Genomic DNA, 5,604 nt, shown 5'->3' on the forward strand with positions numbered 1-5,604 from the left:
TTAACCTCAGAACACGAATACTCAGGTAGAAAGTGTGTGTGAAATGAACATTTTATTAACCTCAGAACACGAATACTCAGGTAGAAAGTGTGTGTGAAACGAACATCTTATTAACCTCAGAACACGAATACTCAGGTAGAAAGTGTGTGTGAAACGAACATTTTATTAACCTCAGAACACATCAGTGAAATATGCTTTGAGTGTTAAAGAATGCTATGTTCAAAATATTTAGCGATAGGTAAACAGTTTTGCCTCTTTATATGACACGTAATTATTATATTGTATGTCACGAAGTGTCTAATTGTTATCCACAGATCAGATCTTTAGAGTACAGCGTTATAAAACCAGTTTGTTTGTTTGTTGTTAAGCGCATAGTTACATAATGGATTATCTGCGCTCTGCCAACCACGGGTATCGAAACCCGATTTTTAGCGTTATATGCCTTCACAATTAACGCTGAGCCACTGTGGGGGGGGGGGGCGGTAAATTAAGCTCGTGGCCAACAGATGGTGCCGCATACCAGTAATTCAAATGTTCCATATATATATATATATATACAGTATATGTATAATATAACCTTAAAAGGATATCTCAACTTATCTAACACTTAGGAAACCCACGTGGGAGTAAAGTTTACTTATCTTTAGAGCACTAGCCGGGTTGGGGCACCAGAGGAAGATGTATCAAATATCTGAAACTCGATTGCGTGAAACTTGGCACGCACGTGCGCTTTTCGAAACTAAGGTAATCGGTTCTGATAGAAATCGGGTTTCAGTCAATTGAAAATTTCTTCATGAGAGCGACATACGGAGAAACCTGGACCTCTTTTAAACGTCGTGAACGTTAGCTAAATCAAGTTTAACAAACAGCATTTAATCCAGCAGGCTGCAGAAGTTTTCCAAGGCACACGTCAAACAGCCCCCCCCCCCACTTCATCTTGCTACCACATTTGTTTTTGTTTTTTTTTCGTAATGCTAGAGATTCCAATATCTGGTCCTAAATCGGTTTCTTCCGCAAAGAAATTTTCCTGATTAAAATCATATATATTATTCGCCTTGAAAGTCACTGTTTAAAGTGTATATACCAGAAAATACTTACATCTTGATTAAGCTCAAAGCCAGAGGTTCGTACGACCCTGCAATGACACTGAATACGAATATTCTTTGATATAAAATCTTAATCTGACTTTCTCCCAACAAAATTTAGAAAAAAATTCCAATGATCAAAATTTTAATTTTTCCAATACTTTATGTCGTCTGTATGATTACTTTTTTTGTAGATTATACACCTATTTTTTTATATCAGAATGCACCATTTCAGATTTAAATTTCAAAAATTTTCTCCGGGGAAGGGCCCGGCATGGCCTGGTGGTTAGGGTGCTCGACTCGCAATCTGCAGTTCGCGGTTTCGAATCCCCGTCCAACCAACTATGCTCGCCCTTTCAGCCGTTGGGGCGTTATAATGTTACGGTCAATCCCACTATTCTTTGGTAAAAGACGGCTAGCGTAGATAGCCCTCGTGTAGCTTTGCGAGAAATTAAAAAACAAACAACAAAACAAATCTCCGAAGAAGCTCCTCTGACCCCCACCAGCAGGAAGAACAGTGCCCCACCCTCGTGCGTAACTCAAAGTTAAGCCTAGCTACCTCCAAACAAGCCATCATAATAAACGTTCGTTGTGTTTTTTAATCTCTGTATTTTTGTTTACTTTGTTAAGCCTAGCTACCTCCAAACAAGCCATCATAATAAACGTTCCTTGTGTTTTTCCTCTGTATTTTTGTTTACTTTGTTAAGCCTAGCTACCTCCAAACAAGCCATCATAATTAACGTTCCTTGTGTTTTTCCTCTGTATTTTTGTTTACTTTGTTAAGCCTAGCTACCTCCAAACAAGCCATCATAATAAACGTTCGTTGTGTTTTTTAATCTCTGTATTTTTGTTAACTCTTCTTTACTAGTAACTCTATGAACATACAGGTACATTTTGAGTTTTGTTGGTGTTGAAAGCTTTCCAAGAAGTCCGTCAAGCTGCTGTAAGACAGTTCTCCATGTTGGAAATACGCTGCTTTCTTTATACAGTTCCATAAATTCTACCAAGCCATAAAAAAATCATGATAAGCGTAACCCTAAAATACAATAATAGTATTTGAATGCCTGTGTTTGGAAATACAGTGGTATCATAGCTGCAAAATCAGCTCAATACACCGACTCCATTAAGCATTTTCTTATCACCTTTACATGTTTTATGAAAGAAAAAAAAAGGTTTTCCGCAACAGAAACAAACCGAAATACAAAACCATTTTAAAGAGACTGTGGCAGATGAAAAAAAAAATCTTTCACCTCAGCCATGACTGAATAAACAACAAATAGGTTTTATGAATACAGTCTTCAAGAGAATAACAAAACGTGTAGTGGTGAACGTGCTGATCAGTAGAAAATTCATTACGGACACCTTCATTAATCAAAATGAACATAAGAACAGAATATTCAAAAGACAAAAAACAACATTTTACACGGAATAATAGGTTTCCTGGAGTTCTCGCCTTAGTTCCGTCTCCCAATCTGTAATGAGAAAATGTATTCAGAGTTAATTTAATTAAACAAAGTATATTATTCAAAAAATTCGTATTTAATGTATGTATAAGTTGGGGAAACCTACATTGTAACAAAATATATAATAAAAAGAGTTTATATTTACTGTTACAGTGAGCTGGGAAATTCTATAGGGTTGAGTATGTTGCATTAAAAACAACTAGTCACGTGACAACCACGGCCCATGTCAAATCACGGTAGAACGAGATGTATCACAACTACATTTTGACACTGTCTGGCGTTTCATAGGTAGTGTGATGCCATTGAAAACTGATCGCTTTTGGAAAGGATATGTAGCAACTGTTATTGGACACAAAATATTCATATACTCAGATCGGGAATATATGTTCAGATTGAGGATTTATAATTTCCAAAACTAGAATATATATATCCCTCGTACTTAGTGTCACTTGGGGCACCAGGACCATCCAGAAAGAGACCTACAACAAGTCGTATCCCACCTGTGACAAGCAAAGTAAGGCGTCTTCTAACAGCGAGAATTCAAGAACACAAAGGTCAGTAACCTCCCAGTGGCACAGCGGTAAGTCCACGGACTTACAACGCTAGAAACCGGGTTTCGATACCCGTGGCGGGTAGAGCACAGACAGCCCATTGTGTAGCTTTGTGCTTAACTTCAAATAAACAATAAACAAAGGTCGGTAATAAAAGCCGTCAACGTGCTCCAGGCAACAGTATGTACATAATCACGAAGAATTTCCGTCTGGTAAAAACACACAACTTACGTGTACACGATTTGTTTCCACGAGATATCCATTCAGCACTCGCACACCTCAAGCAACAGAAGTATGAAACGGGTATTCTTCCTATACTAGATGGAATATGGAAAGCATGCACAGAGGAGTGAGGTACTTTCGAAATGGGTGTCTTGCAAAGGAGACTTTTGCTATAGAAACTATGCTGCAGTGCTATTGCCAAAATGCACGGTCGTCGGATATAACATGACCAGACGTGGCAACATGGACCGTAATGACGTGGTGAGACTCCAAAACTGTTTTAATATAACGAACTCAACCCTCTGTACGTTACATCAAATATATAAAAAAGGAACTGCATAAAGGAAATAAACATTTGCCGCAATGGAGGATGGGTAATAAACAAGACGTACCACAGTAAGGAAGAGAATATAAATCAAACCACGATAACTAGATCTGCTATAACGCTGAATTTTGTTAGCTTAACTCTAAGTCTCCTAGATTTTTTCAGCAATATATGTACATCTTGTTTCTAATTTCCACTAAATTTATTAGTAGTTTCTTTTTTTTTTGGGGGGGGGGGGTAGTCTGTAATTTTTTTACTTGTGCATATTTTACCCCTAAAAGGAAATCGCAAAAAATAATTAATATATATATATATCATCCTTGGGAAACTTAATGATGCTCCCCGTACATCAGTCACTGATGCAAAACAACTCCTACAGTTTAGTTATAAATGTCTTGAACAGTATAAGCGTGCTGTTTCACTCACCATAGAGATCCTATACTAAGGCCTATATAGGGTTTGAAGAGCAATAAGTTTATTCTTATGAATACTGGAGCATAGAAGCAGGAATCTATCACTCCATTCAACACTTGTCACTGAGTTATGGTTGTATTCTAGAAGTCATATATCCGATGATAGATTGGACTTCATATTTATTCTTAGTGCTTTGAATAATATTATTTTTAATCTTCGCTGCCCGTGGCCTAAAACTCCATTACCCGCACAAACACGTTGTTTATAAGTAGATAGTTAAAATATTACATGCTTTATAAAATAATCTAGCTAGGCCTAAAATCTATTAGGCTTCGTTGGACTTTAAAGATTGCTTCTCCCACTATTTAAACAATCAATTATATACTTAATTAATCTAACCTCTTCCAAACCAAAGTCTTTTTACACATTTTCAGACTCTATCCATATTATTAGTTAATAGTTTAAACTCAAAACTTTTCTACGTGTTGTACAGCTTCTATGATAAAGAATAAAACTGAGTCAGATTTGACTGACTTTCAGCTCGTCTATTGACTACATGAAATTCCATACAATGAAACAGTGAAAAATGTTGGAGACTGAATCAGTGTTTCCCTTTTTCTATTAACAGTTTACTGAAAACTAACTGTCATTTGTTTTACTTACATTTATATCTAGAACTTAATCAAAACTTATCTAAGTTTTACTTCTAACATCCCTCTCTCTTTGTAGGTTTTGTTAATTATTTCTTAGAACTTATTTACGTGTATCACAAACCACTTTTAGCAATAGTGTTAATGACTTTACGTGAGTGAACAATAACTTGTGAATAAACTCACTTTTATTAGGAAATAATGCTTCATTTTGAATTATCAGGCTGTTTTTCAACCGATCAAGAATATCGTCTAACGGGATATCCTGTAAAACATAGTAGTAATTGAAGGTTCTAGTCACCATAGTAGTAAGATCATAGTGCAGTAATAGCGATACTTAACAATATTATGATGAATCACCAATGTCTCAATCCAAAATACACCATTTGTTTGTTTGCTATTAAGCACAGAGCTACAAAATGGACTAGTTTTGCTGTGCCCATCGCGGGAATCGAAATATAATTTTTAGTGTTATATGCCCTCAGACTTACTGCTGAGCCACTAAGGTTGCACAATTAGGTTTAGTCATGATGAAGTCTAACAACATTTTTGTTGCAATAGAAAAACCAGCCTCACAGTAAGTATCAAGTATACAAAAACTAGGCCTAGCATGGCTGGTTGTTAGGGCAAAAAACAGCCTCACAGTAAGTATCCAGTATACAAAAACTAGGCCTAGCATAGCTGGTAGGTAGGGCAAAAAACCAGCCTCACAATAAGTATCAAGTATACAAAAACTAGGCCTATCATGGCTGGTAGTTAGGGCAAAAAACCAGCCTCACAGTAAGTATCAAGTATACAAAAACTAGGCCTAGCATGGCTGGTAGTTAGGGCAAAAAACCAGCCTCACAGTAAGAATCAAGTATACAAAAACTAGGCCTAGCATGGCTGGTAGTT

General features: G+C 36.6%; 1 long non-coding RNA gene across 1 annotated transcript in view; it reads right to left on the reverse strand.

Moving 5' to 3' along the window:
* Positions 1 to 2,354: 2,354 nt before the first annotated feature.
* The window catches only part of LOC111084087, a 5,971-nt gene continuing 2,721 nt past the window's right edge, over positions 2,355 to 5,604 (reverse strand). Inside the window, exons 3-4 of the long non-coding RNA XR_002609385.1 lie at positions 4,897 to 4,975; positions 2,355 to 2,557 (exon numbers count right to left, since the gene is read on the reverse strand). This is a non-coding gene — a long non-coding RNA (uncharacterized LOC111084087). The remainder of the gene's footprint in view (positions 2,558 to 4,896; positions 4,976 to 5,604) is intronic.

The sequence above is a fragment of the Limulus polyphemus genome, unplaced genomic scaffold (assembly GCF_000517525.1).
Source record: "Limulus polyphemus unplaced genomic scaffold, Limulus_polyphemus-2.1.2 Scaffold13492, whole genome shotgun sequence".
Lineage (NCBI taxonomy): Eukaryota > Metazoa > Arthropoda > Merostomata > Xiphosura > Limulidae > Limulus > Limulus polyphemus.